We start from the raw sequence: 13,519 nt of genomic DNA, 5'->3' as shown, positions 1-13,519 counted from the left end.
TCCTTGCTCCTATCCCACCATCTAAGAACCTCTGACCACTATTTCACTCAACCCACGTGCCTTCCTCTCAATCACAATGTGTCTTTAAAAATTCAGTAGTTGTCTCTTATTCTCCCTCTAAATTCATGTTAGTCTCCTCTTCCCCTAAGGTTTCCACTCTTAAAAAAAAGTATGACCTAGCCCATCTACTATTTTCTGCATCCCATTAATTTTTAATAAATTAAATAAATAAATTAAACTATTATTTCAAAAAATATTCTGCTTTAAGTCTATTAATTTTGCCCATAACTCTAGTGCATGCATCTAGGTTGAATGAATCTTGCTTTAAGTATATTAATTTTGCCCATAACTCTAGTGCATGCATCTAAGTTGAATGAATCTACCCTCCTTCCTTCACATCTTTGAGCATACCAACAAGTTAACACATATTTCTTGTCAACCACAATCTCAAACAAGCATTACAATACCAATCCACACATAAGCATATTTTTAAATTAACTATTTAAAATAAAATCCATAAAATGCACAAGATAGGAATTCAACACATGACCCTCAACCTTATCCTAAGGCTTTTAACCAATTGCATTATATTCCACTTACATTTTACTTTATAAAATATTTCCTTTTTTTTGTTTTTTAAACCAATTCCATGTTCTACCATTAAGCTTGCAAAGATTCTAACTATTTTCCTCTTGAGTGTTACAGAATCTAGGGTTGAGGAGAAAGCCTTGCACAACACTGTGTCGTTGGTTCAATATAGGCTAATTTGATTCGTCTACACGAACATGTAGTCATCAGGATCTACAGTGCCATAATAGTTCACTGTCGGCGACTTCCATTGCTTGGGAAGCGGGGTTTCCGTAATTCCATCAATGGAGGGATGGTGATGGCTGTTATTGGTGGCAAAGGAGTTATAGGTCACTCCTTTGGTTCTCTTGGTTGAGTTGTATTGACTCTCTTCTTTAGTCTCGCGGACTGTGGCTTTAGGTCCTGCGTGCCGTACTAGTCAACTCCCTTTCCCTTGACGGTCTCAACCTTTTTCTTCAACCTAGCATTCTCCTCTCTCAAGGTATTTTTCTCTTCAACATTCCTTTTACTATAGTCAAGTATGGCTTTCACTGCTCTTTCTTCACAGAATATTTATCAGCCCCACGGTGGACGCCATTTGTTCTTACAAGGACAATATATATATATATATATATATATATATATATATATATATATATATATATATATATATATATATATATATATATATATATATATATATATATATATATATATATATATATATATATATATATATATATATATATATATATATATATATATATATATATATATATATATATATTCTGCAAAGTCTCCAAAATGATCTTTAAGGGGTATCTCGTCTTATGCTTTGAATGTGAAATGGGCATGTTCCTACAAAAGACGCTCTTATGTTAAATTCAGTTTTCATATATTGGATTCAAATGTCAAAATAGTAACGTAATGATATGTTTCTTAAAGCATGCCTTTTATAGTAGGGTTCATGGGCCTTACCTAGTTGTGCTTTGATTTAGTTATCTTAATTACCTGGTAATCATGATAGATTGCATAATGGGGTGATCTTAATTAAGGTAATTAGACTAACTTGATTATCTGGCAAGTCTGAGTACATGTCGTCCTACTAGGCCAACATGTATTTGGCCAAATCGTGTACAAGATGATCCTTGTTAATGAGTGGCCTCCAATGGCCTTCTTAGGTTTGTGTACCATCCCTGGGACATGGACGAGTAATCCAACAAACTCCTTAAATCGCTCCTTAGGTCGTTTGGGACAAGGACGAGTAGTCTACTAGCTTCCTAGTGTTGCTCCTTAAGGCAGTTTGGGACGGGAACGAGTAGTACACTAGCCTCCCAAGGTTGCTCTATAGGACTGTGTATCCTAGAGAACGAGTACGGGTGGTCCAGATAGAAATCTAGTGTCTAGTTTCAACGTACAAAAAATTTCAATAAGATTTTTATTTTTGAATGAGTAAGGCGGAAAATCCTTCCAACGTTTATCTCATTGTTATTATTTTCAAACTTCTCCTCTCTATCCCCACTGTTTTTCCACTCTTTGACTTTGGTATGTACTCTTAGGGCACATTCTATAGTCTCTGCTATTATGAGAGAGTATCGGTGCTAATGGCTTAGAGAGCATTTCATAAGTTTTGTTACTACTATAGAGAAGGCATTACATATTATCAGAGTGAATAGTTCATAATCACAATAAATTCACTCTACAAAATGAATCCCAAAAATTTACTCCATAGTTACTAAATTGTTCATCTTATCATATTTATATGAAGAAATTCATTTTAATTTTAAAAAGTAATAAATGATAAATAAACATCAGAAAGTAACCCGTCAAATTATATTTGTAACAAATGAGTATGTCATGACCATAATAAACTAATCACAAATATGCTTCACTTTGCATCTATGATTCGAAAAGGAAAACAGAAACATTGCAATCATAAAGGAATATATATATATATATATATATATATATATATATATATATGATTATGTATATATATTATATAATATTATATAGGGTTAAGTATGACTCTCTAATAAAAGAATCAAAATTTGTAAATCCTGAGTGTCGCTGTGGAATGATTAAATTAAAACATAGAGAGATTTCCTGCCTTTCTCGAACGGTAAAAATTTTTATATTTAAAATTTAGAAATTGAACTTTAAAACAGGAATGTGTATTACCATTAGCTCCTTAGGGTATCATGCATGGTAGAATTCATTTTTATATTTATATATATTTTAAACTTGATAGCGATTACATAGTATCAGTCAACTGATCCAACCCAATGGAAAATTTATGTCTGAAGGTAGTTTTTCCACAACTAGTAATGTATTCATGTGATTGAGTGTTTAATTTTCTAACCCATTTTTTTACAAATAATGTATTGATTGATAGTGATGAGTGAGTAAATCGATAGTGGTGAATAGATGTAAACACTTTGATATTCAAGTCGGCTGATGTAAAGAAGGCAATCCAATAATATGTTGATTTTCTAAGATACCTTACCTAAAAAAGTAAGATCTTTATATACCTCATTATTTTGGGCTCTTATCTAGTTATGTTGACTCTCTATATGACTCTCTATATTAGGCATGTCATACTACCTTAGGAGGTTTACATCCTTCAATAAACCTCAATGAATGTCATATCGCATAACAAAAGATATTTGTTAATATAACCTTAATAAAAAATTTAAGTAACGGAGATTCTTAAAGCTGTTAAGTACCAAATTGTTTTTTTTTTTAAACCTCAGAAAAATAACATAGTTTTATACCATATTCCAGTAAATATATTTTAGGCTTAAATAGTACTTTAGTCCTAGTTTTTGTTCGATTTTTTCAATGTAATTCAACTGTTGATTTTTTTTTTTTTCAATTTGATCCTAATATTGGTAAACTTTTTTCAATTTGGTCCTTTTCGCTAACACCGTTAAAATAGTTAACGGATGTGAACGGTAACCGCCACGTGTCATTTTGTGATTTTTTTTTATTTTTTTTAGTTTTTTTGTAATTTTTTGTAATTTTTTTTATTTAAAAAAAATGTACATATGTCAAGCCCATATCAAGCAACGTGTCATTTTTGTGATTTTTTAATTTTTTTAATTTTTTTTTTAATTTAAAAAAAATGCACTTGTAAAGCTAATATCATGCCACGTGTCAGAGTCAGTTTTTTATATTCAATTTGGTCCCATTATTCGTTAATTATTTCAATTTGGTCCTAATTTCTTTTTAAAATTTAACATTTTTGTTCCTCTCCAAATTGAGACAAAATTTAATTTGTATATATTAAAATGCATAGTTTTGTTAAATATTTTTAATTTAGAATTAGAGTTAGTTTAAAATTAAAACGAAAAAAAGCAAGAACACCATTAATTTAAAATTTTAAAAGGTTAAAAATATTTAATTTTAAACCAACTCTAATTTTAAATTAAAATTATTTAATAAAAATATGTATTTTAATAAGAATATCCATATAACATTTATATACAAATTATATTTTGTCTTTGGAAAGGAACAAAAATACTAAATTAAAAAAAATTAGGACCAAATTGAAAACAAATAACGAATATTATGACCAAATTGAATATAAAAATCTAATTCTGACACGTGGCATGATATTAGCTTGACACGTGGAAAAATAGGTATATTTTTTTAAAAATAATTATACTGAAATTAGACAAATAGAAAAAATAAAAAAAAAAATATTAAAAAAAAAGCAAACTTGGCGGTGGTGGTGGCGGCCGACGAAGGTGGTGGTTGTTGGGTGCTGCTACAGTGATGTGCTGCGCAATAATGCAGCGTTGAAAAAACGAATTATTGCTGCTGAATTGATTTTGAATAAAAAAGAGAATTGACTGTGGGGAGGACATAATTTACTGCTGTTGTTGGCTAAATGGCTGAAGGGAGTTAGGGTAAAAAAATTAAGAATGAAGAAAAAATGTATGCGAGATTTGTTTAAATAATAATTGAGTGGGTGTGGGCCAGGCCCAACTATTTAAAATAGTCCAACTCATGCGTTTAGGGTTTCTTTCACGTGTTTCCTGTCTTCCTTACATGCACCGTTGCTGCAACTCCTTTCTCTCTTTGATGCTGCAAGTCTGACCGTTCTTCTCTTCTCTTTCACTCATTTTTTTTCAGTTCGATATTTTTGCCTCCACCGTTTCGCCACCGCAACCTGCCATGTACGAAGCGGCCACCATGGCAGTCCGATATTTTTGCCTCCGCCTTATTGTGGCGGCAGGCTCGGAAACCGGTACCGATTACCACCATGGCAGCGCCATGGCCGATATTCAATAACACTGCTTCTTTGTGGTTTTAGAAATAGGGTTATGGTTGTAATACTACAAAACTACTTGACCTTAGTTATATGTAATTGTTAGGGCCATCTTTTGTGAAATTGTGTCTTGTGTCAAACTCAACCGCTATACCAACCAATAAAGTTCCATTGGAAGTAGCATTTACATACAAAACCATTCTCCATCACTATTTTCTAAGATCCTATCTCATGTTAAGATAAAGGCTAAGGCTTCACCACCAGGGGTAGTTTTGGGAGTAATTTTGAGTAAAAAAGTTGTGTTGCAAGAAGCTATTTGGTTTCCTTTATCAAAAGTGTAGACAATAGAAAGAAATATTGTTATTTAGCTTTAAATCGACCAACAACAAGAATATCCAGTAGGGTCACTGTAACTAGAAGCCCATTTTATAGAAATTTGTAACTGATATTTTATTTGTAAACTTGAGGAAAATCTATGAACCTCTCTCATTTATGAAACTTCTTTTTATAAAACTAAAATTATTGTACTATGAGAGGGAATGAGTTCAAACTCTAAACATTTAAGGTAGTTGTAAATGTGGGAATTTGGTTAAGATGTAATGATAATTATAGCTAAGAGACTTAAAAAGAACATGATACTGACATAGAAATAATTAAAAAGATGGTGTTTGAAGACTAATGTAAGTACGTGGTTATTACTCTGAAATTGATAAATATTAAAGATAAAAAAAAGTTATTAGTATATGTATGTGTGTACCTCATTTATATATGGTGATGGGATTTACAATAATAGTTATGATGAGCCATGAAAAGGGAACATGAGGTGTGTGGGGTTGGGTTTGGGGAAGATTGGTCTGGCATAGGTTATGGGTGTAGAAAGGGGAGATGTCAAAGAGTGGGGACATTAAAGATGAAGGGTCGAGGATGACTTTGGTAAGGGTAATGATAATGAAAAGTGTTGTTGCATATTGATATTTGACTAACCAAGTGAGTCTTCGCACAAACAACCTTGGCGCAAAGATTTTATAAAAAAAAGTACATGAGATCACATGTGGTTCATGAATGAAGATCCAATTGATGATCATGTTTCTATAATGTTAAATCTGAAAATGAAGTGTAGAATATGATATTTACATCTTGTACCATATTCGTAGGCTATATGACATATGTTAGATGTCTTGTTAGTCTTAGCATATCCTTTTTAATATGTTAAAATGAGTTTTAATAGGTTAAAAGGCTTGTTGTATATAGTTTCTGGTATGAATGTATTCAATTAGTTGAATTATTTTTCAATCAACTGATTTCATTTAAGTTGAGTGAAATCAACAAATTGTATGGACAAATCAACTTGTTGAATTCACTTAAGACCAAACTATAAAAGCTGTCTTTCAAAGAGTTGAGGAAGGATTTTAAGTTTTTGAGTGCGAAAAAAGCCATTCATCAAGGCAAACCTCTCTTTCTCTTTAATCACACAATTGAAAGTGTTAGATTAAAGATCTTGGTTGATCTTGGAGGTATTTTGGCTTGGTTGGAGCTTGAAGAACTCGAGTTTGGTTAGCTAGGGAGAGTGATTTTGTAGTTCTTGTGGCTCTTCTTGTGTTCCTAGTGCGATTCTAGGTCTGTAAGTGTGTTTTTTATAGTAGTGTGGTTAAGATTTTTGTGTGAATAAAAGATCTTGGTGTTTCTATTGTTCAAAAGTGTAATCTTGGTTTGTGATTTGTAAAACTTTTGATAATCACTAGTGCAGTAAGGGCTTTTTGCCCTTGTTATTTTCGTCATTTTGCCTCGGTTTTAGACCCGAGGTATATTGGGACGAGACCAAAAGTTTGGTCTCGAATGCAAAGGAACCGGAGCCATAGAGAGACTTTTTTGTTTTGGGTATATGAGAACCGAAGCCATCTTCACGCATCCAACCATGGCAGATTCACGCACCAGCCACCATTTGCGCATCCAACCTTGCGGACACCACCATCTCTACCACTGCGAAAGCTCTAGACCTGCAACCAAAACGAACCACGCAGCAGCAACCACACCACGCCTCTGCGATGGAACCACCACAACAGATCCATTCACACATCCAACCATGGCAGATTCACGCACCAACCACCATTCGCGCATCCAACCTTGCGGACACCACCATCTCTGCCACTACGAAAGCTCCAGATCTGCAACCAACACGAACCACGCAGCAGCAACCACACCAGACCTCCATGACGCAACCACCACAACAGATCCATTCATCACCGCACTTGGAGCAGATCTGCCCCAGTTTATCTCGCGCAGCAGCTTCACAGCAGCAGCACCTCCATTGGCTAACAAAGGCAGCGAACCACCATTGTTGAAGCTTCACCGCCAGCCTCCACCCGTGAGCCAGAAATAGATCTGCAGCAACGAAACAGATCTGCACCACGCTCACGGATAGGAGAAAAATTTGGGTTGGCGTAGAGAAGATGAACAAGTGCAGGGTTCACGAATTTGGAACCCTAAATAAGGTCTATGGCCTCGGTTCCACTAATGACCGAGGCATAAAGTCGTATAGGCCTCGATCATATTCCAACCGAGGCCAAAGCCTCTGCTGTCAGTGGTAATTTTGAAATTTTGGGGAACACTGACGAGTTATAGGCCTCGGTTGAGTGATAATTGAAGCATAAAATCTCTTATAGGCTTCGGTTGGATATGGACCCGAGGCAAAAAGGTTCAAAAAATTTCAAAAATGCCACCGCGTCCTTATAGTCTCCGGTTTCGTAGTAACCGAAGCCTATAAGACGACTTCAAAATGTGATTCTGCACTAGTGAATAGTGGAAACCAGACTCAGGTTGCCCTACTAAATAGGATGTACCTTTGTGATTGAGTGAACCAGCATAAAAATTATTGTCCAATTCTCTTCCCTCATCTTGCCCACTTTAAAATCTTAAGAAAATCAAGCAAATCAATCTTTATTGTCTTGGCATGTGTTTTTATGTAATCTAATAGTATAATCTTGTTGGAAATAATGTTTTGAACCAATCTTGTGTGAGAAAACATGTTGTTTGAGTGAGATTTGTGAATTTTGCATTCTGCAAAATTTCTCGGTGTTTTAACTGGTTGTTTTGTAATTTTAATTTGTTGATTCATAGTGTATAAACAAATTAATCTATTATTTTTATTTAATACCGATTGAAAGTCTATAGTCTTGTAAGTTTCACATTCTAATTTTCTGGTCTAAATGATTCAAAGAAAAGGGGATTTAAGCTTTTGAAAAAATTTCTATGGCTAATTTAACCTTGCCCTTGTTGGGTTAATTATAATAATGAGGTGTATGTGACATAAAGATATATTTGTCAAAATATTTTTAGATATTCATAACAACTATAAAGATAAATTATATTTATGATTATTTTAATGATATTTGAGAGATTTTAGAAACAGAAAAGTTCAATTCAAGTCCTATATAAAGATACCAAGGGGAGGTAGAAAAAAAAAAGGCTTGGAACATCGTAGTCTAGGAACCTTTTAGGGGGCCTAATTTCATTCTTTGTCTCTGCATTCTCTTCTTTTATTTTTATTTTATATTCATTCCATGAAGTGTTAAGCTTTGAGTGTTGGTTCTAGTGTAATTTTATTATGGATTCTAAGGTTAAACTGAAATAATTTCTTTGTTCTTTTTAGTATTGTTGTGATTTTCATTCACTTACGTGCTAGTTAATTAGCGAGCTGTTTAAATCTATATGCATGTTAATCGTATGATTCCAAGGGTTTTTAGATTTAATTGAGACTTTATTTTTATTTTATTTATAAACTTTAATGTGATTAAATGAGTTTTTACCAATAATTGAGACTTTATTTTGGTTAAATGTAATTACTCTAACTAAAAATCGACAAAAATTAAAAGTGAGAACGCTAACAAATTAATTGAGATTTTACATTGATTAATTTGCAAATATACAACAAAAAATTATTGAGCAATAATCTTTAGATAACCAATGATAAATCTATTTTAAAAAAGAAGTGGAATGAATTTATTTTCTTTAAAATTATTTTTATATCGTTTTGTCTTTTCCCAATACTATTTTATTTAACTAACCCTTTTTGTATACTTTTTATAAGAACTAATTTGTCAATAATCAATTTCGTGTTTGTTGGGAGACGACTTAAGAGTTGACTTTACCCTTTCTATTTTTTTGGCTACTATCTTAGCAATACTGACATTGCTATAGTTTAGTAGTATTAATTTGGTCATGTCAACGATAGTGTTATCATGCACTCACCGACTTTAGGGAAGCGGTTTCGTTTGAGTGAGCAAGAAAGCACGGAAGCGTGAAACCTAGTTATCTCTTCTCTGCATATCATGTGCCCTTTCATTTCTCTTCATTTATTGTGCATTCAATTCTCCACCATCAACCAATCCAATATAATTGTAAATGAAAAAAGAAATTACACTTTAACTGTCACGTAACTGAGTCAAAAGTGTGTAAGAAAAATTAGGTCATTGTATCATTACCATTTTCGCAAATTTGATGGCTATTGTCTTTGCATCATACACCTTTTTTGTGTGGACTATGGTTTTTTATATGGCAAACACCGATGAAGCTAAGCCGTCTTGCTAACTTACCATTCTCGAATTCTTCATCGATGAACCCTCTGAAGTTCTTCAGGAAATCTATTTGAAAATTCTACAAACATGCACATCGCCAATCCTTTTCAAATTATCATAACCAAAACTACGATCAATGTAAGACTTTTTGATGTCCAATGTGTTGTCCTGGTCTCTTCATGGTGAGTTAAGGGAATTGAGTGCAGAAGAAACCTCAACTAAGTTAATTAAAACAAGGGAGAAAGAGATACTTATGTTATGGCGACAATGCATTGAGAGAGACTATAAGGACTACGAGGCCTATTTCCCTTAATTCGTCCATAAGCCCAAATGAAAATTTTGTTTCCTTGCCTACCTCACAGGAAGGGTACGAGGGGGCACAAAAAGAATCTAACACAAACCACATTATCTTAAGGATTATGTGGTCACTGGTTCCACTACCCGTAAAATGGGGAAGGAATGAATGATAATATTTTGTGTATTTCTTTTATTATTAATTGCTTATGCTTACTACAAGGTGGTTGACAAAGTGCATATATAGCACAATGATGTAATACAAGAAAGGGGAACAAAATAGAAAAAGTATTTCCTTCCTTTCTGAAAAATTCTTCTCTCTTTCTGTTATTCTGCTTTTGTCTTTTGCAACACCTTTCATTTGGTGCTTTCATTGACCCTACTCTGTGGCCGGATCTTCTATTTATTATGAACACACCAAATTACACACTAAACTTGAACAATTAGTCCTCTCTTATGCCAACCTTTCTAATACACTCCATGACCTTGCCAACTACACCTCCATCCTTGAGACAACTTTTCCATCTCGACCTTTAAAATTTGACCTCTGATGAAGGATTATCTTGTTCCTTTTTAAGATTATTGAATATGGTGTGAGGTGATTAAGAAAGCTAAGTGAAATCTCTAGTGGACATTAAGATAGCAAGCTATCTAGATGTGAAGGTTCCTTTCACAAAGCTCAAGAGAAGAAGATGATGGATTGATTCAAAACAAAAAGGAAATGGAAAGCACATAAATCATAGAAAACCAAGAACAATTAAAGGAAGAAGAAAACATAAAATGGAAAGGAAAGAAATGGTAAAAATGTGAGAAGCACGCCACTACAAGGCTAGGCTAGAAGCCATGGCAACCTTGAAGATGAGTGGATGTGTGCCACCACTTGCTATGCAAGATAAGGCTTAAAAGTATTCACTCCCAAGGGATGAAACTCTCACAAATGTTTGAGACACAAGAGTGTTTTTACTTCAAAATGTTCAACCTTTTTACATGTCTAGGAGCACCCCTTATATAGAAGAGTTTAGGGGCCTCTAAACAAATAAAAGATACCTAAGGATGTCTCTACAAAAACCTAACCCTAGCTTCTAGAAACTAGGTCAAATAAAGTTACAAAAATAAGAGACAAAAGAGCTAACTATGGTGTGTGCAAGGCTAATTTCGTTCTAGCACAAAAGGTGACAAAGAATGTGTCTCATATGTCTCCAAAAAGTGGCCAAAGTGTGCTAAAAATAAAGGACACCAAAGGTACACAGGTACACTTGTTTTATGCATTTTACTTTATGCTTTATGCCTTTGCTTTACTCTCTCATCCACATCATTTATGCTCCCCAATCATCATGTGCCACCTAGCATTGCTTTCTTACTCCTAATTGACCTACAAAGCAAATAAACATAGATTAGCATGTTGGCTTAAGTCAAGTCAACTATAGTCAACAAGTTAAACCTAGTCAAAGGTCAACAAGTCAACTAAAGTTGATTCAACTAAGTCAACTTAGGGAATAAAAAATAACAAACACAAATGAAAGGGATGAAGGATTAGTGAACTTCCTTTCTAAATATGTTTTGTCTTCTTAAGCATGTGTCTCCATCCTTGGTTGGGGTCAATCCTTCATCAACCTCCCTACCTTCAATGGCTTTCATGCACTAGGTTAAATCTTTAAGGTCATCCAATTTTTTTATTATCATCAAATGCCTATTGCCCATAGAACTCTAATCTTTTCCTCTACCGTGATGGTCCGACTCTCGCTTTGTTCCAATGGATGTCCAACAACAATTTAGTCACTTCTTGGGACACTTTTCTCCGTGCTTTAGAGCTTATGTTTGCTCCATCCAATTTTGACGATCTCATAGCATCTTTCTGCAAACTAACCCAGACTCCCTTGCTTTTCACCTACCATTAATAGTGCAGCCACCCCCTTAAACCTCTCCCTCCGCTTCTCCCAACACCCTCAACCAAACTCCCAATTAAACATCTCTAAGAAGCAGAAATACAGACATGACACGAGAAGAATCTTTGTTTTAATTGTGATAAACGATATACAAGAGAGAGCCACTATAAACCTCAATTCTTACTTCTCACTAGTTTTGACTCAAAGGGTCTTGATGTGAACATATCTCCGGCGGACAGCGAAATCGTTGAAGATGCACAGCAGGAAGCAAGTCTCATTAGTCTCCATGCCTTCTCTAGTGAATGGACCAACGAACCTTTCGGGTTACAAGGTCCATCAGAGGCTATGCAATCTAGATCTTGGTTGATAGTGAGGCAACCCATAATTCCATCCAACATAGAGTGGCCTAGTTTCTTCACCCACCTACTAATACCACACCCAGTATGTGTAATGATAGGTAACAATGAATTTTTACCTTGCTCTTCCTTTCTGTCCTAATGTTAATCTCACCTTGGATATCCAACATTTTTCTGTTGATTTGTATCCATTGGACTTGTCTAGAAAAAATATGGTTTTGGGAGTTCATTGGTTTTCCATGGTTAACTCTTATATCATGGATTATAATGGTCCATACATGAGATTCTCTTGGCATGAAAAACTAGTTGAACTCAAAGGGGATCCCAGCCCAAACCTCTCTTTTATTTTCAGCCCATCAGCTAGGGTCTCGCATATTTATGATTATTTTTCCTATTATTGGACTATCCTTGTGTTCTTGCATGTTTAAATTGTTTTCGTGATGGTATGAACATTGTATGGTGTATATTCCTTGTTTGAATCTGGCATGGCATGCGTGAGAGCTGGTGAGTTCTGCAAAACTCGCCTAGGTGAGCGGGTTGGTCGCTCAAAACAGAAGTTTTCGCTTAAGTGAGGAGCTCTCGCCTGAGCGAGAACAACAACAGCTCATCTCCCTCTCTTTTTCGAGGACTTGCCTAAGCGATGGCCACTCACCTGAGCGAGAGTAGTCTCGCTTGGGCGAGACCTCGACATACACTCTGTTTGTAATCTCGCCCAAACGAGAGTTAGTAGCTTGAGCGAGGGGTTCCTCTCGCCTGAGCGAGAGCTCCTTAGCCTGAGTGAGATTGACCATGTGGATTGGATAAATGCATGTTTCTAATGATTGGTTGGTCTGTTACTTTAAAAAAGGTTATGTATGATGCCTGGTATGTATTTTATATGACACGATGGGACGAGAATTGATAGGCTTAGTATGAGCAAATGCATGAATCATTATTTTGGCTGGTTGGATTAGTATTGTCATTAGCTTAGCATGATTATTTGTATGAAGTATGATTGGATGGATGGTTGAATATGAGCATAAGGTTTGGTATGCATGATAATTCTATGTTTGGTTGGTGAGACATGATTATGGTATGGTTTTGGACGTAATTCCACGAATCTCTCAGTGAGATCTCATGGTGGTGCCTCATGGTTTAGGGTGTAATTCAGTTAATCTCTTAGTGAGATCTCATGGTTGTGCCTCATGGTTTAGGACATAATTCCATGAATCTCTTAGTGAGATCTCATGGTGGTGCCTCATGGTTTAGGACGTAATTCCATGTATCTCTTAGTGAGATCTCATGGTGGTGCCTTATGATTTAGGACGTAATTCTATGAATCTCTTGGTGAGATCTCATGGTGTGCCTCATGGTTTAGGACATAAGTCCATGAATCTCTTGGTGATATCTCATGGTGGTGCCTCATGGTTTAGGATGTAATTTCATGACTCTCTTGGTAAGGTTTTGTGGTGGTGTCTCATTATATCTATCCGAATATTTGAGTCTTAGAGTCTTGCTTTGTTGCTACCACATGCTTGGTTGATTTCTGTATTCTTGACCTTTAAATTTCATGCTCAATTGTATGTTCAA

The sequence above is a fragment of the Vigna unguiculata genome, chromosome 11 (genome assembly GCF_037176805.1).
Source record: "Vigna unguiculata cultivar grain cowpea cultivar isolate G323 ecotype 2 chromosome 11, ASM3717680v1, whole genome shotgun sequence".
Lineage (NCBI taxonomy): Eukaryota > Viridiplantae > Streptophyta > Magnoliopsida > Fabales > Fabaceae > Vigna > Vigna unguiculata.
Note: the sequence above shows the minus strand (reverse complement) of the source record.